The sequence below is a fragment of the Cupressus sempervirens genome, chromosome 3 (assembly GCF_028749045.1).
Source record: "Cupressus sempervirens isolate cs-2001-9-10 chromosome 3, ASM2874904v1, whole genome shotgun sequence".
In the NCBI taxonomy this organism is placed as follows: Eukaryota; Viridiplantae; Streptophyta; class Pinopsida; order Cupressales; family Cupressaceae; genus Cupressus; species Cupressus sempervirens.
The window spans coordinates 567,253,678-567,271,096 of record NC_143120.1 but is presented as its reverse complement, the minus strand read 5'-3'; positions in this window follow the sequence as shown (position 1 = coordinate 567,271,096).

Below are 17,419 nucleotides of genomic sequence, written 5' to 3'. Positions count from 1 at the left end.
TTGGCTTACCCATTGTAGATCATGTCAGAGGGTACTGTTGGTTTTGAATTACATGCATGCAGATCTCAAGGTGAGCTCAGTCTCACTATGAAAAGTGGAGTAGCTGATTTGATTGATTTATAATGGAAGAATGCCTAAATTCAAGAAGTGTGGATGTCAAATATCAAAAACTTCCAATCTAGTATGGGCATTCTACATTGTATTATTGATCATTATTGGCTTAATCAATTGATCATTATTTTCCCCATCTCTCTTGTGCTATCTCTTGTGCTTCTAGATCTTGGTATTTCATTCTTTTCCTTAGGAAAATTCTTACATGGTGGGTGCCTTTAGTATTTGAAATCCTACATGCTCTAATTTTAATAAAATAATATAGTGGGTTCCTTTAGTATTTGAAATCCTATGCACTTTACTTACTATACAATAATGTGGCTCAGGCTTGAGGGATTTTGACTTGTATTCACACTCCATAAACTTACCCACCTAATTAATATTAAATCAGCCCAATTTTATAATCCACCATCAAATAGTGACTGACAATAAAGGCTATTTTGGCCAAAAAATATTTTGTGATACAAATTGAAGAATGAAATGATGGAAAAAAAATTGAAATTTCAAATAAATATTTTGGATTTTTTTGAATGAAAAACTTTAGATATGTCCTTTCTATTTGTAGATCAAGCTATCCAAGTCCAATTTGAAATTTATTTTTGCCTCAAATTTGACTTTTACCTAATATAGGGAAACTTATAGTCAAAATTCACTAGAACAACCACCTAGACACAATGGTGAGGTCCAAACTTTCTCTAGATGCTCTTAAAAAAATGTTGATTCTAAATTTGAATAATGACCCTCCAAAATCAAGAAAATAATTCTCTCTAATGGATATACAATGAAACACTCCTTTTTCTCTTACACCATGTAAGAATACGCCTCAAGCTCCGATACCATGTAATAATTTTCCTAAGGAAAATAATGCAATGCCAAGATCTAGAAGCTCAAGAGAGACAAGATGATGATCAAATGAGAATCTCAATAATGATAAAATGATAATAGATATTCAAATTTAGATAGCCAATATTTAGATATAGTTATTGAATATTGAGATTTAGATATTTAATATTCATACACAATACATGTAGATGTGCTTGAATATATTGGAATTGCAAGATAACTAGGAGTGATAATAGAGATAACATATCAACCATACAAGGTGTAATCACATTTCCACCTAAGGTGGATCATTCTCAATTGTGTAAAAAAGTATGTACAATGTGAGATTCTTATAATGTGATTAGAACATAAATTTGGATCTTACAAACAATGAGGTGTGAGGCAAAAACTATGTGCAAGTGCATTTCTCCTACATTATTTGATAAAGTATAATGCAAACTCCTAGGTGTCTACATGACAAATAATATGATAATTTATTATCCTAAGTAAACTTAATTAAAGTTTAATTAGAAATATTTAATTACACCAACAAATTTTAATGGAGAGTTCAAGTCCCCATAAGGCTTCTCTGTACTGTAGTTATCAATGGAGAGTTTTTGATCTTGATCCTTGGTGAAATAGTGGGGTTTCTTTCATGTAGAGATTATAACCAAGGTTTAAGAATTATTTAAGGGATTGGAACTTTGGTGAAATGATTGAGTTTCTTTCATATATTACCTACATTCATGTTCCTACATGCTTTCTCTCTATGGTGGTTCTCAATGTAGATTTTTTGATCTTAACACATCATGAAATAGTGGGGGCTTATTACCTGTAGAGATTACAACCAAGGCTCAAGAAAATTTTAAGGGCGTGGCCCTTTGGTGAAATGGTAGGGCTTCTCTCTTTTAGTTCCTATAACCAAGGTGTAGTCCACATGAGGTTTCTCTCTGTAGTGGTTCTCAATAGAGAGTTTTATATCTTGACCCTTGGTGAAATAATTATATTTCTTGCCAATAAATATTACAAACAAGGTTTGAGAAAATTCTTAAGTTATTGAGCCTTTAGTTAAATGATGGGGCTTCTTCCTAGAATTCCTACAACAAAGGTTCAAGTCCCCAAAAGGTTTCTCTCTATCATGGTTCTCAATAGAGAGTTACTAACTCTAATCCTTAATAAAATATTTGGACTTCTTGCCCATAGAGATTGTAGACAAGGTTCAAAATTTAGAAGAGACCGGTCCTTTGGATAAATGGTGGGGATTATTCCTATAGTACCAACAACCATCATTATAGTCACTATGAGGTTACTCTCTACCATGGTTCTCAATGGAGAGTTGTTGATCTTGAACCTTGGTGAAATAGTGGGGTTTGTCCTATAGATCTTACAATTAGGATTCAAGAATTTTGTAATATAAGAAAAATTTAAATATTAACTAGCTTTGCACCTATGAACACTTCAATACTAATTTATCCTACCCATGGATGTTCAATCTTGTTGGGTGTTAGTGTCCCACACTCACAAATATTTAATATAGTGATGATTTCTAACCTAGTTTATGAGTTTTCTTTTCATTTTTTCCTTTGTTTGAGAATCCTCTTATCGTCATTATTAGGGGGGAAATGAGGGGATTTTCTCCACATTCCCTCTACCTAATTTTTTTCTAGGTTGGAGTCTTTGTTGACACAAAGAGTTAATGTTCTAGAGTGTTATTCTTGGGTGCTTCCCCATTGAAGAATATTGATACTAAGTTTTTTGACCTTGATGTTAGGGGTGGAGGGATATCCTCTTTTTGAGATTTTAAGGATGGGGTCCCCCACTCCCAAAAAATAAAATAAAATGCAAAAACACAATAGTTTTTGGTGGATAGAGCTATTCCCATGCTTCCAAATTTGATGCTATTATTCCTTTGAAATAAAAAGATTTCCATTTCCTATGCCTAGACCTCCCTTGTGGTGGGTGACCTAAAAATGTTGGATAATGTAGATTTATACCAATGTCATGGGTTTTCTATCGACTATGTAACAACAACCCTCATTTTTCTCTATTTTTTTAAACATCAATCATTAACTTATTCAACAAATCATTTTTCATTTATTTAGAAGCAACGATTATAAAACTCCTCTATTCACCCTAGTTGTGACAATTGGGTATTAATTTTTATGCTTACTCATGATATTTTTTAGCTTTCGTAACTAGGGTCATCTCTAAAACTATACTTAATACCTAAGGATTAACTCTTGATGACCTTATTACATCCTCTCAAATAAAATTAGAGGCTTTTAGGTTGTAATTAGAGGGAATTTACTATCTTCTCTTGATGAGATCTCTAAGCTCTTTAATCTTAGCTATTAATTATGGGATACCATGAACTTGTTCCCATCCAATAAAATATATCCCCTTTCCATCAAAATCTTGTTCTATATCCATCATTGTAAATCCTTGATTTTACAAACTTATTGATACATACAATGGTCATATCTTAAATTGTACACATAGTGATTATGTTGAACATATTAAAAAATATATAGAGGATTATCTCATACACATAAAAGGTACACAAGATGAATAAATTACAAAATGGCTAGCTACAACAAACATTACAAAGACAATAGTGGTTGTCTCATGAACGAATCACAAGGCAATAGTTATTTTCTCATATTGGCATCACAACTATAACTGCAACTAAACCTTATCGAGTACCTCAACATCCCTAAACCAAAGTACATCCCAAAGAGAATAAATATTAGTGCATTGCATAATTCACCATTTGCCCCATTCCTTTTCTTAAAATTTTACACCAATGGATAAATATGAAGAGGATTCAAGGAATTCTTAATATATTGAGTGTTCACCTTCAAGCTTATTGGGGAAAGTATACCACTCTTGATCAAGCTATTCCAAAAATCCTACTAAATGTTCGTCCCAATTATCACATACCTATTTTTCATTGGAAATTTGGTTCCTTCAACCCACCAGAGAACTAAGTAATGATGATATCCATCATCAACATGTATTTATCACCTAGTATAGATGCTTCTAGGAGGATCAATCTAATTCATAGATCAACACAACTATCCATCACTTACATGTAACAAATGATAACCATTTGATAGCTATGTGGTATGATTGAAAGTCTACCAACATAATAACTCCTTGAATATGGTCAACCTCAAGAATATTAGCTTCTATTAAGTGGGAGATATGATTTATCCTTCAACAATCACCTCATAGAAAGAGGACTAGTCTACACACTAGAGAAATACAAACATCTACCTATGTCACCCTAGGGTCTTAACTCCATCTATTTCCTTAAAATTAAACACCTCTAATTGGATCAGCATTATAATATAAATATAGGCTCCTAATTTGAAGAAAAATTATATGAAAATTGAATGACCTAGGGGTTCACACATAATATTAAATGTTTGGGACTATGCTTTGTTGTGGTTCCACAACGCACACCCCATTCCCTACTAGGAATGGGGACCCCCTACATTTTTTTTTGGATCCTGAGACTCACAATTTGGGATTTGGAAAATTCAAAGAGTCAAAAGAGTAAAAACTTGAAAATTTGGAAAAACCAAAAAATCCAAAAAATTGAAAAAGTCATAAAAAATATAAAGATTGAAAAAAAAAAATGCATTGTGCATCTCCATCACCACACATGCATGCTAAAAAGTGCCACGTGCATGCTTCATAAAGCACTATGCATGCCATAAGCATTGTGTGTGCCACTAAGCACCACACACACGCCACATTAGATGCCCACCTATGTGCATTGTGCATCCCTTGCATGCTTTCATGTCATGCACACTTCCAAAAACATTGCTCTTTTGTGCACTCGTCCACTCTGCACACACACCACACCTCTCATTCAACTCCTACACATCATGCAACCCCACATCATGCGTACCTCCCAAATGCATGAACTTTTGCTAAAAGAAATGACACATCAGGCATACCTATCAGGTGTGCTAGGTGTGCTGATTTTTATTTTTGTGCTTTTGAGTAACTAATTATTTGAATATTTTTTTTCTGGTGTCAATGGGGTGTGTCTTAATTAAGTATTTTCAACTCTACAAACTAGTATTTGTTTCTTTTTGTAGGTAAAAAGGCATCCTCAACTTGTCAAGGTCATAACTTTTGACCTAGAGCTCAAAATTCAGAACCGTTTACACCACTAGAAACAAGAATTGAAGATCTAATTTTAGTCCCTAAAATAGTGAGTCATTGGTTGCCCAATTTTATGGACCGATGAAGGTTGGGATTTGAAATTTTGAGTAGAAGACCTCTAAAAAAGCCAGTTAAGAGGACCTAGAAAAATTTGTGAAAAATATGGAAAAGTTTCAAACATTTGATCAATTTGGATGATCTGATCTCTGATCAGGAAGGATCAGGCAGTTGGAGAAAAGAAAGAATCAAGCAATTTACACCAAAAATTAAAGGTTTAGAGGTTGGACACATGAAGCATAATAGGTGCCTTGGGATTTTAGATTGAAGAAGTAGAAGGAGTTCAAGTTTATGAAAGTGATTGGCTATAAAGAGGGTATAAATCATCAAAAAGGGGCAAAGTATGTGCACAAAAAGTGATCTAAAACCCCATTTGAGCAAAACCTAGAAACTGTTTTCAAAATTAAGAAGTTTCATAAGTGTTTTAGAAGTTTTTGAAGAGGTGAGAAGGTGTACATTTTTAGTAGGTGTGCATTTTCATATAGGTTCGCAGGTGCACAGCTCTGTAGGTGTGCATTTTTAGAAGTTTTGCCGACAATTAACTGCCAGTTGCAAAAATAGAGCTTTCCATGCATCAAAAACACATTTTGATGACAATTTAACTTCGAATAACACCCAGTAAAGGATTAGGTTCTAATTTTGGCACTTCCAGACACTTCCACTTTGACTAAAGAATTTCTTATTCTTTTTCTCTCATAAATTCTTTGTCCTATGACATGTAAAGGCTCATGCATCCAATTAATGAAATAAAAATGGATGGAGTCCTACTTAGCACTAGTTTTATAGTTAGTTTGTATATAATTAGTTTGTTTTATTAAGTTAAAAGAATATTATTGCATGAAGATATCTCACTCTCAACACATATTGAGGAGACAATTTCTTATAAATACTGGATTGTAATATGTATTTAGGGCCGCTGTTATTATGCAATAAAATTATGCTTTTGATGCTCACATTTGGAGTGTAGTGATTATTGCCCAAATGTGTCATTGCTTTGTGAATTTTGTTCATGAGATTGTGATTGAGCCAAAGGTTTATTATGTTGTTTCTAGTTGTGTGATCTTTTAGTTTTAGTGTTTGCTATAGATTTACGAATTCTACTGACATATCAAACTTGAGAAGAAATCGACCAAATTGTGCGTACATAATTATTTGTCTCACATGAGTGCACTTTTCATGGCCTTGCAATTTGATGAAGAGTCAAACATCATTCAATTATTGAAATTTCCCATTGACGATTGCATCAGTGGATTCTAGGAAGTGTTGCTCCTATTTTCATTGGTTTCCTACTGATTTCTTCAAAAGTTTAATTCGCAGCATCTTGTTTTCTATAGCTTATGTCCATTAGGATTTTAATTTCACATTATTTGCTTTCAATTTCATGTTATTTTCTTTATTGACCCCTTTTTAGAATAAGAACTCATTTTAGTTGCATTGTTAGATTGCATTCATTGAAAAATAGAAAATACAAAAAAATTGTTCTTTTTTGTGTTATTTTGAGATAGGGAATAGATTTTACTTCATTTCGAGATCAAAATAGAACCAGAAAAGGCCTCCTCATGAACAATTACATTTATCTTCAACTAAGTATATTTTGGTATGTTACAAGACAAATACGAAACCTTGGAGTTGATCCCAAAAGATTAGCTTTTCAAGAGAGGAATTGCGAGAAGGATTTCTGACATTGGCCTCGTGTAGAATGACCACCCAATGGAAGTGGTGCTAGAAGGAGGGCCCCACTTTTAATTCTCAAAAAAAAGTGGAAAATTTTTCAAAGTTCCAAAATTCTACACTTTTTGCAAAATTCTTTGCTTTCTACAATTTTAGGAATTTTTTTGAGTTTTTGAGAAATTTAGTGCATAGCTTCGTAGGTATGTAGGTCTATAGATCCATAGCTATGCAGGTGCATAGGTGTGCAAAACTCTATGGTGTGCAAAATTTAGAGGTGCACAGATATGCTATTTTGAGAAAATTTTCTTCTTTAGAGGTGCATTTTTTCTAGAATAAACACAAATTCCTACAACTCAGTCACTTTCACAAGCATCACAGTGATAAAGGGATACCAAGAACTCCACCCATTCACATTACACATTCTATCATCATCATTCACTTTACATTCTACTTTACACATTCCCATAATTATGCACCATGTCTTTCTTCAATGCCCAAAGTTCACCTTTGAATCTAACTGGTCCATTACATGACTTGCCTAAAAATCTTAAAAATTTTTGCCCACGATTCATCTATGGAGAATCATGAACAACAGAAGATCATATTAAATTTTTTAAGGAGATTTTTAATCAAAACCAAATTCAGCATATGGACATGGTATGTAGCCTTTTCCCTTACACTTTGGGGGAAATGGCATTCAATTGGTACCTCAATCTGCCACCAACATCAATAAGGGATTGAAACTCTTTTGAGAGCAAGTTTCTGGAACAATTCAAGATATATATCAATCCAAATATCCTACGTCATCAATTCATCTCAATTAAGAGTGATCCTCACGAGACTATTTCACAATTTAATCATCGCTTCTATAGGATGTATCAAATACTCAAGTTTCCTTACGTTATACCACAAGAGGCTGCCATCCAAGTCTATTTTGGAATAATGGATTCATTAACTTATATTTTTCTAAGAAGGCTCCCACCCAGAGACATTGATACCATTGAAAAGGTCTTCAAAGAGGCTATTACATTCACAAAGTAGGTTAGTGCTGCTCCAATGTCAACAATTACATATTTAGGGTATGAGCCCCAAAAGACTATATTATTTGAGCAAAAGACTTCTCCACCTGTTAAACTTGAGAATAATATGGCTACAAAATTTAAGGCCATGAAGGAGATGATGTCTCTTTTGTCCAATTAACTCATTAAGATAAAGTTGAATTCCTCAAGAAATCAAGGTGATCATCCAAGGAAAATTGCTGCCCAGAACAATTATTCTCAAAATCAAAGCAAAAATTTTGGCCTTTATAGTAACATCAAAAATGAGAAAAATGGTATTACAAGTATGAGACTGAGTGAAAATGGATATTGGCACAATGATGTTTTAGATCAGCCTCCCCAAATCATGGAGGAACAATCTATTAAATTTAGTGCAATGGTGTTTGAATCATGCAATAAATCTGTAAGAGGACAAAATGATGAAGATGACCAAGATGAGTTTGTATTCCCATTCAATGAAGAAATTCTTCCAAGATTTGATGTTTCAGTAAGTGTGGATATGCCAAGAAATTTTGAGGATACGAGAAATTTTGAAGTTCCAAAACTCCATGAAGTTATAAAAAGTGATCGAAATGCAAAAGATCGTGAGGTTGGTGAGATTTTTTTTTAGAAAGTCATCAAGATGAAGATACCAATTCTTCTTTTGTGATATTGATTCCCCATTGGTTAAGGATAAGATACCTCCCTCAAAACAAGATATGTCATTAGAAGAGATGGATAGAATGCTCAATTTGGTCTCAAGCTTAACTAAGGAAATGTCTATTTGTGGGTATTCCACACATTTATCAAACCATGCAATAACTGAATCATGTAGAATCCATCCATTTGGGTTCCATTCAGAAGAAAGTTGTCCTAATTTCTTGTTATCTTGGGAGATCACAATGGATGGAAAGTATGATTTTGAATAGGCTTCTTTGGGACATGAGGGAGAAAACATTTTGATTGATGATAGTAATGAATCCCGTAATTTGAAAGGAAGGCTGGTGATTGATTTTTCTAGTCCAAAGGAACCTAAAGTGTTTCCATGTGTGAGTGGAGTTGTGAACCATGAGATAAGACCACCAGAAGGAGAAATTACAATGTGTGAGTGTACCCCTATGGTGAGGGACTCACTAGATCAGGTGATATCTTTCCATTATCCCTCTCAGTTTGATGGTTTTCAATTTGAATATGATGCTAAAGGTAAGAGAACTCATTTGTGGATTAATCATGATCGTAAAGAGTTTCCCCAACTTCTAATTTTGTGTAATTTGTGCCAAGAATTTGAACCAAGATTGTCCAAACTTTATTTTTCTGAGTACAAAGACAAGTCAACATTTTTGAGAACTATATTGGGTGGTTCATCACTATTGCACATAATCAGAAATCTATTGACAACAACCCCACATTCTTATTATTCAAGGTTTTTTGTAGATATGTTTTTATTTATTTTTTTGCTTTTGTTTTTGTTTTTCTTAGTTTTTTTAGTCTTTCTAGTTAGGTGTTAGTTTGCTTTGAGTTGAGTCTTTTTGTTTGGATTTTGTTTCTGTTTGCTTCTTTTCTTTTTTTTAGTCATGTCAGTCTAGGGGTTAGGTATAATCAAGATTTTATCTTGATGTATCTCATTAAACCACTTTTTAGTTTTGACTTTTTGGAAGAGGTATTTCTTTGTCAAAATACTTTAACTAGTTTTGTTTCTTATACCAACTTAGGAATGGATGTTACTTGCAATAATAGCGGACTTTCAGTCTTGAATTCAGAGTTGCAAATCGACAAGTTCCCAACACTCTACAAATTTAAAGATCAATTATCTTAGGTGTTTTTGAACCAAGGATGAATGTAGCAAGGGATAGTCCAAACCCCACTGGTTCAAATAGAAGGATCTTCTTCGAGGAATTGCTAAGATCATTGTTTGGCGTGAGAGTCTCTAAAAGTTCTTAAAAGAGGAATGCAAGGGATGTTCACTAAAGATTGAATTTGAGAAACAACACCAACGTATTGGCCACACAGTCTAAGCATGGTTAGGGTATAGAAAGAAAAGAAAAAAGAATAAAGGTGTTAAGAATGCAGGATTCTACAAGGTCTAAGAAAGATAATTCAATTATAGGGATATGCACTCTAAATAAGATGCTTCATTGAAGAATCAAATGGAAACATTGCGAACTACGAGAAGCAAGTATTCAGAAGTTACTAGGTCTTCAAATAAAAAGTGACAACCTATTAAGAGCCCTCAGAATTGATTCTCTCATCTGGTCAGACAAAGGATCGATAAATAGCTTTTGTGAAGTTTCCCAATGAATGGATTGGATGGGGTGGAAGATTTTCTCCAAGTTGTTGGAGATTTTTGATAGATTACATTCTGAGATGTTGAAGGAAATGGATACACTAGACACACACTGAACTTGGATATTCAAGATTATGAGATTTTCACTATATAAAGACTCAAAATAAGCCTGAAATATTCATGATTCAATTGGTGTTGGACACATATCAGAAAAATGTTTGCTGATGAAGAAATGCCTTTATCATTTCTTCCCTTTTTGTTGGGGCTATTTGTTGTAGTTCCACAATGCATGCCCCATTCCCTACTAGGAATGGTGACCCCCTAGTTTTTTCTTTTTTCTTTTCAGATCCTCAGAGTCACAATTCAACATCTGGCAAATTCAAAGAGTCAAAAGAGTAAAAACTTGAAAAATTGAAAAAACCAAAAAAATTTGAAAAATTGAAAAATTCATAAAAAAATATAAAAATTGAAAAAAAAATATGCTACACACATGCACCTCCATCACTGCACGTGCATACACCACAAAGTGTCATGTGTGCCCTTCATAAAGTATCGCGTATGTGCCATAAGCACTACTCGCACCACTAGGCACCACGCATGTGCCACTAGCACCATGCATGCTGTGTCAGATGCCCACTTGTGCACATTACACATCTCGTGTGTGCTTTTGTGCCATGTGTACTTCCAAAAACCTTGCTCCTCTAAAGCACTCATCCACTCTGCATGCACACCATGCCTCTCATTCACCTCTCACATGTAGCACAACCCCGTGTCGCCCGCACCTCCCAAACACATGAACTTTTGCTAAAAGAAATGGCAAATTACACACACCTACTTGGTGTGCTAATCTTTATTTTTATGCTTTTGAGTAATTAGTTATTAGGGTTTTTGTTCTGGTGTCATTAGGGTGTGTCTTAATTAAGTATTTTCAACTCTATGGAATAATATTTGCTTCTTTGTGCAGGTAAAAAAGACATCCTCAACTTGTCGAGGTCATAACTTTTGACCTAGAGCTTGGAATTTAGAACCATTTACACCACTAGAAAGAAGAACTAAAGTTCTAATTTCGATCCCAAAAATAATGAGCCATTGGTTGCCTAGTTTTTGGGATTGACAAAGGTTTTGACTTGAAATTTTGAGCAAAAGACCTCTAAAAAAGCCAGTTAAGAGGACTTAGAAAAACTTGTGAAAAATTATGGAAAAGTTTCAAATATTTGATCAATTTGGATGATCTAGTCTCTGACTGAGAAGGATCGGGTAGTTGGAGAAAATAAAGAATCAAACAATTTACACCGAAGTTCAAAGGTATAGAGGTTGGACACATGAAGTGGAACAGGTTCCTCATCTTATGTAGCTATTAATGACAAGATTCAACACAGGTGCCTTGGGATTTTAGATTGAAGAAGCAGAAGGAGTTCAAGTTTCTGATAGTGATTGGCTATAAAGAGGGTGTAAATCATCAAAAGGGGAAAATTATGTACAAAAAAAGTGATCTAAAATCCCATTTGAGCAAAACCCAGAAACTATTTTCAAAATTGAGAATTTTGATTTTTTGGTAAATTGAGCTTTTGAGGTGTGTAGGTCCACATTTTCATAAGTGATTCAAAAGTTTTTGAAGAGGTGAGTAGGTGTGTATTTTCATACAGGTCCATAGGTGTGCATTTTTAGAAGCTCCACTGATAGTTAACTGCCAGTTACAAAAATAGAGCTTTACATGCATCAAAAATGCATTTTGATGATAGTTTAACTTCGACTAATGCCCAGTGAAGGATTAGCTTCCAATTTTGGCACTTCCAAACACTTCCACTTTGACTGAAGGCTTTCTTATTCTTTTTCTCTCATAAATTCTTTGTCCTATGACATATAAAGGCTCATGCACCCAATTAATGAAATAAAAATGGATGGAGTCTTACTTAGCACCATTTTTATAGTTAGTTTGTATATAATTAGTTTGTTTTATTAAGTTAAAAGCATATTATTGCATGAAGATATCTCTCACTCTCAACACAAATTGAGGAGACAATTTCTTATAATATTGGATTGTAATATGTATTCAGGGCCACCGCTATTATGCAATAAAATTATGCTTCTGGTGCTCACATTTGGAGTGTAGTGATTCTTTCCTGAATGTGTCATTGTTTTGTGAATTTTGCTCATGAGATTGTGATTGAGCCAAAGCTTTATTGTGTTGTTTTTGGTTGTGCAATATTTTAGTTTTGGTGTTTGCTACAAATTTACAAATTCCACTAACGTATCAAGCTTGAGAAGAAATCACCAAATTGTGCATGCATAATTCTTTGTCTCACATGAGTGCACTTTCCTTGGCCTTGCAATTTGATGAAGAGTGAAACATCATTTGGTCATTGAAATTTCCCATCGACAATTGCATCAGTGGATTCTAGGAAGCACTGCTCTTGTTTTCATTGGTTTCCTATTGATTTCTTTGAAAGTTTAACTCGTAGTGTGTTATTTTCTATAGCTTATGCCTGTTAGGATTTCAATTTCACATTATTTGCTTTCAATTTCATGTTATTTTCTTTTAGTTTCATTATCTTCTTTGCTAACCCCTTGTTAGAATAGGAACTCATTTTAGTTACATTGTTAGATTGCATTCATTGAAAAATAGAAAATACAAAAAATATTGTTTTTTTGTGTGTTATTTTGAGATAGCGAATAGATTTTACTTCATTTCGAGATCAACATAGAACCAGCAAAGGCCTCCTCGTGAACAATCACATTTATCTTCAACTGAGAAAAATTTGGTACATCACAAGACAAATACAAAACCTTGGAGTTGATCCCAAAAGATTAGCTTTTCAATAGAGGAATTGTGCGAAGGATTCCTGTCATAGGCCTCATGTAAAATGACTGCCCAACATGTTTCTAAAATATATAACAATTATGTAGAAGCAAAACATTATAACCTTGACTCAAAGTGTAATTTTAAGTAATTATCAACTATAAGGTAACCAGTCCAAATTATTTACTTTATCTTACTATTCAAAGAAAATTTTGCATTAAATTTATCTTATTAGGTTTTCTCAACTCATCCCAACCATATTATTGAAGAAGATTGTTGAAGTATAGAAATGAGGAAGATTAATGAAACATATTATAGAACAATCATTATTTTGTCATTGATGTCAAACCTGATACTATTTGCTGAAATAATTGCTAATTTGGTTTGAATGTTATCATTTGATTGATGAAGAGGATTTAAAAAGAAAGGATAACAAGAGTACCTAGAGAAGTTGAGTTATATGGTGTATAAAAGAAGACTAAGACCAAGTAAGACTTTGATAATATAATGTATTGTTTATCTGCTTAAGGAAATAATGGAAGGATACTTGATAAAAGACAAGAAGAAGGATAAGAAAAGAAATGTGTCTGCCAAGCCTAAATGAGAAAATAATGGAACTCGAGCAAGTCAATGTAGGTTGAGCATAATGTTAGTTTAAGTTGAGCAAAGGAAATTGAGTATATGATGAGAAAAGAGAAATATAGTAGGTGTTAAGTGAAAAAATGTTTAGTGTGTGTTGAGCACCAGTAAGGCTTGATGTATTCCAAGCAACCTAGTTTTGACTGAGCATCAAAAGACAACTATTGCCAAGCAAACAACATGTTATTGTTGAGTGCTAGTAAAATGAGTTTGATCAAAGATTTGATGAATCTGAGTTGGCAAAGTTGATTTCTTGAATTGTGTAAAGTATGTTGAAGATAAGTATGATGATTTCATGGCACAAAATTCAAGATAAACCATTTTGAGATGAGTTTGAAGAGGATTATAAGGCAAGTTTCTAGAATGGAACAAGATGGAAAAGGGGGTAGATTCGATGAATTTGACCTAGCCCTAAGATGGATGATTGTGATGAAGTAGGAAAATATCTAAATTATCTATAAGGAGATAACAAGCCAGAAGCAAAGTGTCAGAGTGCAAAAATGAGAGAGACAAGGAGTCTTGAGGTATTTCATCATTTGGTGGCTAAAGGAATGAACCTGTAGTCGACATACTATGCATGAAGGCTTGAAGGGTGAAAAAGCTATCAAAGATGAAGGGGATTGATTTCCAAGTAGAATAGGGGACTAAATAAGAGATCTATAATGCAAGTGAGTTATTTAGTTATCAAATCAAGTCCTACTATTACTTTCTAACAAATGTATTAGTTTGGATAAATCCTTCGGATTAAGGTTGAACTAATAGTCATGAGTAAATCCTTTAACAAGGTGACATTATAATGGAATATTCTAAAGTCCTCTAACTAGGCTCACTCCTAATAAGGTGATTGAGATCCTTTAATCAAGGTCATATTTAACAATGTGCATTATAACCTTTAACATGGTTGGCTCCTCATAGAGCTCACTTCAGAAGAGTGAAAATTGGTAGCATGTTATTGGTTATTTTTCTCAAATCATGTTTCCACTTAAAATCCTAGTGTCAAATTGTGTGAATCATTTTGTGGTATTTCATGTTTACATTTATGCAAAGTAATTTGACCTAGGAATTTAATATACTATTGTTTTAGATATTGGATTATCAATGTATACACATGTATTTGTTAAGTATTGAAAAGTTTTATCTATACATTTGGACCTCGGATAACTAATCCACCCCTCTCACTTATTCTAAAGAATTCCAGCAATTGCTATTAGAGAGTTTGGTGCTTGTGAAAGAAACAACTTGAAGGTACTTGAAGCTAAAAGATCAAGATGTATAGAAAGGAGGTGCCCAAGTTAAACAAGGAAAAATTTCTAGCATGGAAAATTTTGATGAATCTATATCTAGGAGGACTTGGAGATTATGCACAAACAACTATCACCATTGAATACATTGTAGTACTTGGAGCCCCAACTACTGAACAACTCAAATAGAATAAAGAACACAATCAATCAATGTTGGAGATTTCATTTGCCCTAAGCTATTCAAAGTTTGAAGACATCAAAACATGTACCACTTCTAAAGGAATGTGGGATGCCCTACATAGGATATATGAAGGAGACAAAAATGTGTTGAGAGCCAAAGAAGAAAGTATAAGAGGAAAATATTGATATAATGAGAATGCAAGAAGGTGAGACGATAGTCCAATATTGTGCAAGAATCAAAGATATTGTAAATGAATTAAGAGGAGAAAATGGAGTTAGTGAAGATGAGACTATGATCAAAAAAGTGTTAAGAACCCTACTTCATATCTATGCTATTAGGGTCTTTTCTCTACAAGAACTGAGGTGTACTCTTGGTAATGATCTAATCCTTGAAGGAGTGGTTGGTAGACTCAATGCTTTTGAACTTTCAAATTTTGACAATAATAAATCCAAGAATAGTGATTATGCTTTCAAAGCTAAGATGACAATAAAAGAACCTAAAAGAAAGAAAAAGGTCAAGCACGTTGCTAGTGATAGTGACACAAATGATGAAGATCTAGAAGAACTAGAAGTATTGTTGGCTAGGGGATTTCACAAAGGCAAAGGAAAATACAAAGGTAATTAATTATAATTAAGTTGGTCATATTGCAGCAAGGTGTCCTGAGCAAAAAAACAACAAATGAGACAAATTTAGAGGTAGAAAAGATGAGAGTAACAAAGGCTATAAAGACATGGGAAAGAAATCTTGTTACATTGTTGAAGAAGAATCTATTGATGAATCAGATGATCATGATGATGAAGTTGTATATGTTTCTATGAAATATGATTCATATGAAGATGAGACAACTATATTAGTATCTTATGAGAAAGATGGATCATTAACAATGGATGTTCTCATCACATGAATGGTGACAAAAGAAAGTTCTATTGGAAATAATTGTTTAATTGTATATTGTCTTTGATGTGACACAAAATGTTAAAGTCTTTACTAGTTAGTATTTGTAGAGCTCACTCAAGTGATGAAGATAGTTTCTAGTATCTACTAAGCATTCTAGTGAGAATCAAGTTCAAAGAAATATCTTTTGAGTTCACTCATGCACCAAAGGAAGTATTTAGGAAAATAGTGTCTACTAATTTCACTTGGGCACCAAAGAGAAGTTGGCATGAAACTAGTGTTAATCAAGCTCACTCAGTTTCCAAATGGAATTTAGTTAAGGATGCAATGTTAATCAATCTCACTCAATTAACAAAGGAAGTCTAAAGAAAGTCTTTTCTGAGTTAATATTGACTAAGCTAGATTAGCTAATGAAGGATCTTCATGAATCAACAAATTTAGTTTGATTAATTTATTTGTTAAGTCTAGCCGAATTAAGGGATGAATATTGAATATTTATAAGTGTATTCAAGTTGACTTGACAAGGCTAAAGATATAAGTATAAGGTCAAGTTCTAGGATTGAAGGAGAGAAGCATGAGATTGAAAAGATAAACCAAGGAAGCAAATTAGAAGGATAGAAGAGTATCCCGAGTTGGCTAAGCTGTAAAGTTTTATCTAATCAAGGAGGATCAAGTATTCAAGATAGAAAAAAGATCTAAAATGAGAAATATAGTTGCATTAGGAATTAGGTTGTATCATTGTTACTCTCTAATAATTGTAGCAGTGTATCAAATCTCTTAATAGAGTTAGCTTAACAACTATTTGCCAAATCCTCTAATAAGGTGTCATTTCTAGATTGAAGTGTCTAAAGACCTCTAACAAGGCCACTCCTAATAGGTTGATTAAATCCTTTAATAGGGTCACACCTAATAGTGTATTATGACACCTTTTTTAGTGTTGGCTCCTAACAGGGCTCACTTTAGAAGAGTGAAAAATAGAAACTAGTTGCAATTGGTGGTTTTTCCTAAATTGGGTTTCCACATTAAATCTCAGTGTCATATGTGTTCACATTATTTTCTTTCTATTTCAAAAACTATGTTAATTTTGGTTAATAACACTAAACATATTAAGAAGTAAATATTTCAATGATTGTTGAGTATTAATAATTCTTAGTGTTAACCAAGTGATTCAGTGCTAATCGAGTTACAACAATATTTTCAATTTCAGCAGAGTTTGATTTTGATTTGTATTGACATCTAAGGGGTCTGAGATTTATTTTTGTGATAAATAATCCACCCCTCCCCTCTCAGTTAATCCTCTTATATTTCCAAAAATTGGTATCAATGATTTTGGTGCTTGCTGAGAAGGTTTCAAGGACCTAACCTAAAGATCAAGATTCCCTATAGAAGGGAGATCCCTAAGTTGAATAGAGATAACTTCAAGGCATGGTAGCAACTCATGAGATTGCATTTGAAAACCATTGGAGACTCAGGCCTAAAGTGCCTAGATACCATGTATGTGGCACC